This window comes from Lepidochelys kempii, chromosome 1, assembly GCF_965140265.1.
Source record: "Lepidochelys kempii isolate rLepKem1 chromosome 1, rLepKem1.hap2, whole genome shotgun sequence".
Taxonomy (NCBI): domain Eukaryota; kingdom Metazoa; phylum Chordata; order Testudines; family Cheloniidae; genus Lepidochelys; species Lepidochelys kempii.
Window position 1 is genome coordinate 165,375,772 of NC_133256.1, and position 12,327 is coordinate 165,388,098.

The following is a 12,327-nucleotide window of genomic DNA, read 5'->3' on the forward strand; positions in this document are numbered from 1 at the left end:
AAGAAATACTACTTTTGTGTTAAATCTGCTGCCTATTAATTTCATTTAATGACCCCCTAGTTCTTGTGTTATATGAGAGAGTAAATAACACTTCCTTATGTACTTTCTCCATACCAGTTATGATTTTATAGACTTCTATCATATCCCCCCTTAGTAATCTGTTTTCCAAGCTGAAAAGTCCCTGTTTTATTAATCTCTCCTCATATGGCAGCCATTCCATACCCCTGATCATTTTTGTTGCCCTTTCCTGAACCTATTCCAATTTCAATCTTTTTTTTTAGATGAGGCGACCACATCTGCATGCAGTATTCAGGATGTGGTCATACCAAAGATTTATATATAGGCAATGTGATGTTTTCTTCTCATTATTTATCCCTTAATGATTCCCAACATTCTGTTTGCTTTTTTGACTGCCGCTGCACATGGAGTGGATGTTTTCAGAGAACTATCCCCAATGACTCCAAGATCTGTCTTGAGTGGTAACAGCTAATTTAGACCCCATCATTTTATATGTATAGTTGGGATTATGTTTGCCAATGTGCATTACTTTGCATTTATCAACACTGATAAAGGTTTAACTTTTCACATAGTCAAGTATTAAAATAACAAAAAAGAAACTTTGCCCTCCTTTAACATTTATCAACCCCTAGTCTGCATCAAGGAATGTTGGAGAAAAGGGAGCAAGCTATTGATTATTTATATTACAGTAACACTTAGAGGACCCAATTGAAATTGAGATACCATTGTAGTGTAGGTGCTCTACATACACAGAATGACAGATTGTCCCTTCCTCAGACAGCTTGCAATCTCGGTACACAAGACCGACAAAGGGTGGGAAGGGAGACAGAGGCTTGGTGAGGTGACCTGCTATGTGATGTTGGGCAGGTCAGTGATATGGGTTCCATTCCCAGCTGTCTCTTGACTCCCAGTCCCTTTATCTGCTAGACCAGTAGTTTTCAAACTTTCTGGGGACGCAGTTGAAGAAAATTGATGCCTGTGACCCAGTGGAGCTGGGGATGAGAGGTTTGGGGTGTGGGAGGGGCTCAAGGCTAGGGGAGAGGTTGGGGGTGAGGGCTATGGGGCGGGGCCAGGAATGAGGGGTTCCAGATGTGGGAGGGGGCTCTGGGCTGGGGCAGGGGGTTGTGGTACAGGAGGGGGTGCAGGCTCTGGGGTGGAGCCAGGGATGAGTTTGGGGTGCAGGTTCCTGTCCAGTGGGAGTGCAGAGCCAGTGCTTGGGGCAGGGGAAGCACATGGAGCCCCGTGGCCCACCTGTTGCTCGCTGCTTCCGAGGTGGTTTGGTGTCGAAACAGGCACTAGCCTGCCTTAGCTGGGCAGCACCACCGATGGGACTTTTAACGTCCTGGTCAGCAGTGCTGTCCAGAGCAACCCAGTGTCTTACATGCCGCGACCCAAACTTTGAAAAATGCTGCGCTAGAATGGGCTACAGCCTAAAACAAATCAATAGTGTCATAAGAGCAAGCTGGTCTTTTTTTTCTTTTAAATTTGATAGATCACTTCAAATTTGAATAGAACAAATTGATTTAAAAGAACAAGTTAAAACTGCCATCCGGCAAATACTGTGTGGGCTCCTAAGTGCCTAAGTCTCACTGAAAGCTGCCCCTAAGGGTATGTCTTCACTACCTGCCAGATTGGTGGGCAGTGATCGATCCAGCGGGGATTGATTTATCGCATCTAATCTAGACGCGATAAATCAACCCCCGAGCACTCTCCCGTCAACTCCTGTACTCTAGCGCTGCGAGAGGAGCAGGCAGAGTCGATGGGGGTGCGGCCGCAGTTGACTCACCGCGGCGAAGACACCATGGTAAGTCGATCTAAGTACATCGACTTCAGCTACGTTATTCACGTAAGGCCACCCCGCCACCCCCCCTCCCCCCCCCAGTGTAGACCAGGGCTAAGTAGAGTTACGTGAATAATGGATTTTTTGGTTTGGTTAATTTTTTTTGGAGGGGGGAAGGAATTTTTCAGTGAATTGGAAAGCTGAGGAAAATCTTGAGTTGAAACTAATCAATGTTTTGGTAATGTCAAAATAAATGCTGTGAATGACAACGGGTAGTCATTGGGCCGGGGAAAGAGACTAAAACAGTTGAGAGCGATTACTTTGCAAGAGGGCTCCCAACTGTTTCATGTTTCCAATGTGGGCTTCCAGTCTGACCAGTGTTAATCACCCTCAACTGTGAAAGGGGTAATTCAGTCTCCATGGCCTCTGGTGGGATTGCCAGGAGTGGAGCCAGTTGATGTCAGTAATTGTTAAATTTGTTCATTTAATGCATTTCACCCTGTTCGTGATTTCTGCAACATTTGATTCTCTCATGGATTGAAAATTTTAATTTCATAAGTAAAATAAAAGACTATATAAAGTTAGTTTTTATGAACACTTATTTTAGTGACATTTATTTATTAGCAATGAATCTGCTTAAGTTTCATTAAATCTTACTAGGTGTAATTCATGTGACTATGGAGAAGTATCTCTGTCATCAGAGTCTCTCATTCCCAATAGTTGAAAGCATAATTAAACTTTCTCAGTTCTCAGTCATAAGGGAGCTATTCTTTTAATTACAGCATCTTTCTTATGCCATGCAAAGCATTCAGCCTACAAAGAATAGCTTGACAGTTTACTAAATTTGATATGCATGCTTTCTTACTATCCCCTTTTTCTTAGATACAATGCTGACCAGAAGAAATGACTGAGACGTATAGTACTACTGTACCCTTCACTTTGGCTGAAGCTGGTGAATTTTTTTTAAGTATTAATAGCATCAATAGACTTTTTTAGTGAAGTAGGACAAAACCACATCAGAAGTTACTTTCTTCCCCATCTTTGTCCTATTAACGCTCTCAAAAAGCAAATTTTAGATGAAAGTGCAGTATTTGGGGGAAAAATGTAAAGAAAATTGTGATTTCTCTATGAAATACCCATTTACATATCTGGAGAGTGAGTGTGTGTGTAAATTGATACTTTAAGATGTTAATTATGGCATAGTAATTCCCCAGATGCCAAAAGGGTGCCTTATATGGAGCTCCTAGGGGACTACAAGCAAGGGATATGCTCTTGTGGTTAGGGGATTGGACTAGGATTTCGGACATCTGGTATCACTTCCTAGCTCTGCAACGAACTTCCTATGTGACTTTGGGCAAGTCACTTAATGCCTCTGTATCTGTTACCCTCTTCTGTTAGATGGGGATACTAGCATGGGGGAATGGTGTGTGGATATGTGCATTAATATTTGTGAGGCATTCTAATTCCATGGGGATTAGGCCTGGATAAGTACCTCGATGTAGGCACACTGAGTTAAAACACGCCTATGTACTTTTCATAAAGGCTCATCTGGCTTTTGAGTCAAGTCCTAAGTAATTTTCTGTATTATGTAATATTTCTGTGTTTCTTTTTGTGAAACTAGCAGTTTTCTTTATATATTAAAAATGCACATCTTACGTAATTATCCTTATGATAGATACCATTATGATCCTTCCCCATCTTGATTTCCCCCCCTTCTAATTTGCAAAGCAAATTCTGCTTCGTGGGTAGTGTGTGTCATTACAAGAGTTTTCCCTAGCAACCAGATATTTCTAATAGCCCAAATCATTGCCAAAAATCTTGAAATGTGGCAGAGCATCTTTGAACCCCAGGATGTTACACTGCAGCCTCTCTGATAAGCTAAAGCCTACAGTTTCTTTCAAATTGAATAAAAGGTTTACTGAACTGTAAGTAAAATTGATTCTGTGAATAGTTTATGGTTGTTTGAGCCATAAGAGAAATTCCTTCAATGCTTACATATTAAAAAAATGCTTGTGAAGCCAAATGTTTCTTCTGTGTATCCATGTGTATGATTTCATTTACAGCTTCCTGTCTGAAGAGTCATCTGCTTGATGAGCACCTGATCTTGAGAGACATGTATTGCCTTGATAAGCCATGCTGTATTTGATATCTACATAATTGTTGCTGTTGGACCCTCTGCATCTCCTGGAGCAGCACACTTTATGCTGCAATACAGGATGAGCAATTAAGGTCTTTCCTTTTGTGCAGAATAGGTATGTATGGTCTTCATTATGTTCATTTTGTGCCTATTAACAGACTTCGGTTTATAGAGAATATTTAGGGTATCTTGGGAGTGTGGCCATTCTCCCTTCCCCATCTCTCCATTTAAAGAAACCCCCAAGTCCTTTCTTTACATAGAGCTGCAGAAATAAGAGATGCAAAAGTTTTATTAAGTCACTATTTCATCCTTTGGCATTGCAGCATTTCCCTTTACAGTTGATTTTAATTGCTTCCCTTTGGAAGCTATTTCAGTCTAATAGATTTCACTGTTTTTTTCCTCCTAATATTCAGCTTAAATTTTCCTGTGTTTATTTCATCTCAGTTATGTCCTTTTGTTCCACTTTAACAATTCCTTTCCGTCCTTGGAGTTTAGATACTTTTACAGTATTTTTCCTTGGATTGTTTTTCCTTGCAATACAACTAACGAATTTAAGCAAACATCTTTTAAATTAGCTGGCATCGCATCATAAGTTTGTTTGTTTATAACTTCCTACCACAGGAGTAGTTTTCAGCCCTGTAGTGAAACAGTAAACAATTTAATTAAAATAGAATATGCCATAATTTTCATTTTAAAAAAGTTATCCTAAAAGATGTGACAATGAAAGCACTACAAATGAAGTTTTCTTTATCTCCAGAATGTATTCAGGATGCGCAATACAAGCTTCCCCACACTATCTTGTCTATATGCCATAACTCTATTTTTTGGTAAGACACTTTATCCTGCAGCAAGGACTTGTTTGCACTGAGAAAACGCATCATTATGTTAAAACATGATTTTGCCCTTAGTGTGGACAAGAATAGTTATGTTTAAAAAAATCTTACTGAGATGTGGTAGGTACCAAGTTTTATTTAACATTGTGTTAAAGCACGTGGCTAACATGTTTTGTAACATGATGTGTTTCCAATGGTAGACCTAGCCTAAGAGGACAGTTCAATTTCTGTACCCTTTACTGAGATGGTCGATAATAGCATCAGCTGGTGCCAATTATGAGGGTGGATTTCCTGATTTAGAGAGCTGCCTAGCAGGAACTGCATCAAGAACCTAATCCTAAGCCATCTGAAATCAATATGCATCTCTTCATTGACTTCAGTGGGCTTTGTATCAAGCCCTGAGACCACTAACTCATTTCAAACTGACCACTGAGTCGTCTTCAGATGATACAAGGGAACAATAAATATGTGCCTTAATTTTCCTTGGTGTATCTAAAACACAGAAATATAAAATTTTCCATTATGGATCATACATAGCATTGCTCCTTTGAGGCTGAAATCCTGCACTCAGCAATGACCACTACTTGTTATGTAGAGGAAGGGGGAAAAATGTGCAATACTCTACATGGTTTAAGGTTTCCTTTCTGACTTGTGATCATATCATACCTTGAAGCATGAGATTTGTTTATTCCTGGCTTTGCCTGCATGACCAGAAATGTTCTTCTGTAACGTAACATTCTCTATCTGTCCCTTCCTCCTCAACAGAGGTGTGACCTCCAAATAAGTAAACACAATTTTGTATGTCGATTAAATATATCACAGAAGTATGTATTTCAGGATCAGAAGTTGTAGATTGTTGGTTAATGTAGAAAACGAGAAGCCACTAATAACATAATGAAATGTCATACTTTGATTCACTTTTATAAATGTGGTAGAAAAATGAGAAGCAGATGTAAAATTTGCATCAAGTCAAATAGTTAAATTCTAGTAGTTAGTTAGTTCATTCTCCAGGGCAATCCTGCCATATGTGTTCAGTTTTCAGAAGTTTGACTGTATACATCATCTGCTTTTAGTTCCAAACAATATAACATTTATTACTGAATTGAGAACAAGTTGTTTTGGAAAAAATTCTGTAAAGAGTCAAAAGCTGTCTGTAATTTTGATTTCTGCTATGGTATCATTGCTATATACAGTATATGCCATCTGCGTAAAAGAGGATGGTAATGAATTTGTATAACACTTAAGTGACTAATTGTCCTAATGATATTCATTGTGATTACAATCTCCAAGGAATATTACAAATACTTTTCTACTTGGGAATACAACTAGCTTCTTTGGTTCTTTTGCTGGCTGCCCCATTCCTCCTGCCATGTACAGAAATCCTGTAAATTGTTTAAAAGTGGGGACCATCTTACAAAACTTTGCTGGGTAATTTAGTAAGAACACAATCTTTTCTCGTTGTAGGTTTTACTCTTTGGGGAATTCTGCACCAAAAAATTAAATTCTGAGCGCAATATTTTAAAATTCTGCACATTTGTCAAAATAACACTATATAATCATGCCAGTTTCAATTACTTTGGTAACTTATTTCAAAATACCTGTCCAGCAAGTATGTCCGTAACAATACGGACACTCACAAAAATTCCCCCAGGGCAGAGAGTTAAGGAAACCCCTATGACAACCCAGTTTCTGTTTCTCTGCTCCTCTCCCCGGGGGCCAGACACTTACACCCCCCTCTCCTCCAGAGCCCAGGGATCCAGAGGGAGAAAGAGGCTGATGCTGGGTCCTAGGCTTGCACAGAGTTTCCCATGCACCACCGCCTCCTTCCTTCAGGGCATGCTGGGAACCCTCCAGTTCCCTGGGCTTGTGTTCTATTTGTGAGCTGGGCTCTGCCGGGTACAGCATCCCCTCGTGGCGGACAACATCTCTGCAGCCCATTTCTGTGGGAGGAAGAAAGGAAATTCTGTGCGCACAACATGCATTTTTGTTAATTTCTGCATTGTGCAGTGGTGCAGAATTCCCCCAGCAGTAAATTTTGAGATCCTATTTCACTGCCTACATCTAAGCATGTGTTTTATTGTGTATGTGGAAGCATGACTGGGACTTTTTTTTTTTAAATTTCTTTTGGTTCCATAACTGCATACCCAGTGTGAAGGTCTAGCTGTGGTCAGGTTGTGGTGTGCAGATCCACGCTCTGGGAACGCATGGTCAGAAATAAATAACAGCTAACCCCTGTATCTGCTTAGGGGTGCATTCCCGAGCACCTTCTGTGTGGTGCTGGGTGTCTATTGTTAATGAAGGGCTAGCAGTATCCTAGGTACTTTACCGATAGATATGAAGACAAAGTTTCTGACTGGACAAACATGCTGCAACATACTCAGTGACAGCAACCTGGCCTATGTGGCTGTGCAGGTATCTTAGGAGGACTAAGACTCTCACTTCCATGCCCCTGTGCAGTCTGCCTAGATCTTGGGTGAGAAAGGATAGAGATGCTGTGTAGCTGCTATTCTCCCTACCACAGTGGGGCAGAGCGGGACAAATAGCAGTCACATAATGGGATCTTGGCTCTAGTCCCAGCGCACTGTCTAGAGACATTTTAGGGAGTAGGAGGTTACAGATACGTCTACACTTAAATCACGACAGCAGCGCAGTTACAGCTGTAGTACTTCAGTGTAGATACCACCTATGCTGACAGGAAGGGTTCCCCCATCAGCACAGTAATCCACCTCCCTGAGCGGTGGTAGCTGGGTTGATGGAAGAATTTTTGTCAGCCTAGCACTGTCTACACCGTGGTATAGGTTGGCTTAGTTATGTCACTTGTGGGGGGTGGATTTTTCATGCCCCTGAGACACATAGGTATGCTGATGTAAGTTCCCTGTGTAGACCAGCCCTACATGTGTTATAATCTGCTTGAGAGAGCAAGTACTGAGGAAGAATTAAGGAAGGAATCGGATGCTCTGAGGTGTGGTTCCTCCCACTGCTTACACATAGCACTGTAAAAAGAAAAGGAGTACTTGTGGCACCTTAGAGACTAACCAATTTATTTGAGCATGAGCTTTCGTGAGCTACAGCTCTATAAGGGTGCCATACAAACAGGAGGCAAGTGGGAGCAAAAAGGAGCAACAAAACCCAAAGCATTGCAGTTGTGAAATGGAGCATGTCTTGCAATATGCACAATTAAGAATATTTCAACTCAATTTTTTTGTAATACATTCATTTCAGTAGCATTTGAGGGGACTAATCACCAAAATGGAAGTAAAACAAAACCAGTATTTTATTTTGCTACACTGATTTGGCTTTCTCCTGTGATGTGATCGTCCCCCTCTATTAGACATTGGTGAGGCCTCATCTGGAGTACTGTGTCCAGTTTTGGGCCCCACACTACAAGAAGGATGTGGATAAATTGGAAAGAGTCCAGCGAAGGGCAACAAAAATGATTAGGGGTCTGGAACACATGACTTATGAGGAGAGGCTGAGGGAACTGGGATTGTTTAGTCTGCAGAAGAGAAGAATGAGGGGGGATTTGATAGCTGCTTTCAACTACCTGAGAGGTGGTTCCAGAGAGGATGGTTCTAGACTATTCTCAGTGGTAGAAGAGGACAGGACAAGGAGTAATGGTCTCAAGTTGCAGTGGGGGAGGTTTAGGTTGGATATTAGGAAAAACTTTTTCACTAGGAGGGTGATGAAACACTGGAATGCATTGCTTAGGGAGGTGGTGGAATCTCCTTCCTTAGAAGTTTTTAAAGTCAGGCTTGACAAAGCCCTGGCTGGGATGATTTAATTGGGGATTGGTCCTGCTTTTGAGCAGGGGGTTGGACTAGATGACCTCCTGAGGTCCCTTCCAACCCTGATATTCTATGATTCTATGTTCATTTGCATGGATATTTCTAGCAGGACTAGATAAATTTTTTTTAAAAACCCATTTCTCTTCTCCCTGATTTATTGTTCAGTTCCTGTATTTTGTCTTTTGAAGGTGTGTGTGTGTGTAATTACTTCAAAATCTTATAAAAATAAATGAGGGTTATGGTGAAGGGAATTTGGATGTTTATCCACTACCTGATAGACAAAAATGTACTGTGCTTATCTCCCTGATGAGAGGATATTGTCTATTTTCGTTACAATTGATTAGAAAGCAACTTTTTTTTGGTTCAAAGTGCTCACTTTTATTCTTGATAAGGCAAAAATTAGAGTGCTGGTAGACTAATATAGTGAAAGACCAAAGATGTGAATTCATAGAATCAGTGTTCAGCAAAGCTAAGAGTTGAGATTGGGGAGGGGAGGAGTGGACTTACTTCTATACCAATTACATGATGAGTCTGAGAGGCTGTCTGATGTGGACATTTGGAGTAGACTGCCCATTGGAGATGGAAGAAGATTCTGGAGCTGTAAGCTGCTGCCTTGCATACTTGTGTCAATCACTTACGCCTGTGTGAAGTGAGTGAAAAGCTACCACTGTAAGTGAGAGGAATTCTGATTTGGTGCTATTTTGCACTCCCTTTGCACAGCTGTAAAATAACACACATGGCAAGACAGGGCAGACTCTGCCCTCATTTCCTTCCACAGAGAGCACATTAAACTAAAGCTACAGGAAATCATCTTAGACAACACAATAGGAGGCTTCATGACCAGAGGTCATTTCCCTTGACACTTGGTATCCTTGTGGTATTATGAGCAAAATACAAAATGAGTGTTTTGGATACATCTGTCAATAAATGAAGAAACTACTGATCCTGTAATATTTTTTTGCACTTAGCTTCTTTCTTGAATGAGTTCAGCCTTATAGGTATGTGATTGCTATACTTGATTGTAACTGAGAGGGCTAATATTGTATCATGAATTTTGTGATGAAAGTCCTATCAAGTCTTTGTAAAATAATTTAAGTATATAGAGTTTTTAATATGGTATGTTTCACTGTCTTCTGTGTTAGGTATATAATGGAATATCCTTTCTAGCTGGTTTCAAAGGGGGGGGTTGTAGGGGGAGAATCCAAACTCCTATGGAAACGTGGAACAATATGTTAGAGAACAATAAAGAATTTAAAAAACCCCAAGCTGAACTGAATGTCTCAGGCATGTAACTGATACTAAAGAAAAATTGATTTCTGTGGAACTACAAAATTCACTTCCTTGGCTTTTGAACTAATATAAGCAACTAAGTTAATTTTCAAACTGTGCTCTATTTTCCAAAATAATTCCTTGAGCATGTCTTTTAGAAAAACATCCAGTCTTGATTTAAAAGTTGCCAAAGAACCACCTACCATAACCCTTGGTAAATTGTTCCAATGGTTAATTACTCTCATTGTTAAAAATTTACATCTCATTTCCAGTCTGAATTGGATCGTGTTTATACCTTTTGTCTGCTAGACTGAAGAGCTGTTAAATTATTAAATATTGTTCCCCATTTAGGTACTTGACTGTAAATAGATTGAGCTACTTGAGTCTATCATTATAAAGGCATGTTTTCTAATCCTTGAATCATTTTCCTGGCTTTTCTCTGAACCCTCTCAAATTTATCAACATCCTTTTTGAATTGTGGACCCCAGAACTGGACACAGTATTCCAGCAGCAGTCACACCAGTGACCATTTGTCAATCAAGATTGGATGCTTTTCTAAAAAATATGCCCTATGAATTATTTTGGGGAAGTTCTATGGCCTGTGTTACACAAGAGGTCAGACTAGATGAACACAATGGTCCCTTCTGGCCATGGGATCTATGAATTTGTGTTTGGAGGAAAAATTATCCTGATCCAACTTTCTTTTATCCAGTATGTTGATTTATCAAGCTGAGTGCATGCACAAGTGTTTGCAGGATCTGGGCTCTGTATTAAAATACTTCAGAAGAGCTCATTACTAAGTACCTAGTCCTGCTCCCATAATGGTCAAGCACAGAACTCCCAGTGGAGGCATACTTAGTCCTTGTGGAAAGGGTTAATTGGAAGATATTCTCAAGTGAGTCCTTGTCTCAGGAATGAAATGCCTTTATACATACTATTCCCTGGTATGCTAAATCATAGATTTGGTGATCTTTGGGTCATATTGCAAGGCTTATCTATTCTTCCAGGCCCTCTTGAGGTAAGGGGTGGCAGGAGAGAGAAGGATTTAATGAATAGGAGGATGTGGAGGCGCATCCGAGTTTGGGAGGCTTTGTAGTTTTTGGACCTGGTCTATTTTAATATTGGATTTTAAAAACAATTTGTATTTGTTATCAGAACATTAGGTAATCTCATTTTTAAAATAAAGGACCCTCGAATTCACTTCCCCATTGTTTCCCACAGTTTTAATGTCTTCACTACTTCTCTTTTGTCAGTCCAGTTGTGAAATGTTTTGTTTTAAAATCAAACATACACGCACACAAGGCCACATTATAGAAATATTTATGCATGTGAGTAATTTTATGGGGTTATTCACGTACATAAGTGGTTACAGAAACAGGGCCTAAAGTGGCTGGTTAAGAATCAATATTCTTGCCATTGCATGTTGTGTTTTTTGTTTTTGTTTTTTTTTAAAGTGTAAATTATGTAGTGTCAGGCACTTGTATCCAAACTCTGCACCAAAATATGCTTTACTCTGAAAAAAAAATCTCCTTGTGTAGGTAGTTTGTCCTTTAAAGAGAGACTTAAAAAAGAATACAGCTTTAAAAAACAGCTAAGAGAAATAATAGTAAATTTTAACTTCAGCTTTTGATTTTAAAAATCTTTCTCCTTCATCTGGGTCTTTTGGGCTGGACAAGTCAGAAAGGAGCAAGAGGATGTACCGGTCTCCTTTGAGCACTCTGCATCAACTTGAAAAGGAACTCTTATACTCTTTTTTAACTTTTTTCCTAAAATGAGATGCAAACAAATTAGTTCTGCCAGGTGTAGGAGTGACATTTCAGAATCCCACTGACAGCTGGATTATCAAGTTAAAAATCATCTCTCCCATGCTGGAACTAACTGAATAACTCTCCTTTTTGTCAGGTTTCAGAGTAACAGCCGTGTTAGTCTGTATTCGCAAAAAGAAAAGGAGTACTTGTGGCACCTTAGAGACTAACCAATTTATTTGAGCATGAGCTTTCGTGAGCTACAGCTCACTTCATCGGATGCATACTATGGAAACTGCAGAAGACATTATATACACAGACCATGAAACAATACCTCCTCCCACCCCACTCTCCTGCTGGTAATAGCTTATCTAAAGTGTTCATCAAGTTGGGCCATTTCCAGCACAAATCCAGGTTTTCTCACCCCCTCCAAAAACCACACACACAAACTCACTCTCCTGCTGGTAATAGCTCATCCAAACTGACCACTCTCCTTACAATGTGCATGATAATGAAGGTGGGCCATTTCCAGCATAAATCCAAGTTTAACCAGAACATCGGGGGGGGGTAGAAAAAAACAAGGGGAAATAGGCTACCTTGTATAATGACTTAGCCACTCCCAGTCTCTATTTAAGCCTAAATTAATAGTATCCAATTTGCAAATGAATTCCAATTCAGCAGTTTCTCGCTGGAGTCTGGATTTGAAGATTTTTTGTTGTAAGATAGCGACCTTCATGTCTGTGATTGCGTGACCAGAGAG

At 40.1% G+C, this 12,327-nt stretch overlaps 1 protein-coding gene across 10 annotated transcripts in view; it reads left to right on the forward strand.

Annotated features, from left to right (window-relative positions):
* The window catches only part of TIAM1 (TIAM Rac1 associated GEF 1), a 264,451-nt gene that overhangs the window by 61,858 nt on the left and 190,266 nt on the right, over window positions 1–12,327 (forward strand). For 8 of the 10 annotated variants that reach the window (XR_012161161.1, XM_073362431.1, XM_073362467.1 and 5 more), the window contains one exon: window positions 3,862–4,050. The exons of the other annotated variants lie outside the window; for them this stretch is intronic. The gene's annotated coding sequence lies outside the window, so the exon portion shown is untranslated. The remainder of the gene's footprint in view (window positions 1–3,861; window positions 4,051–12,327) is intronic. 10 annotated transcript variants of the gene reach the window in all.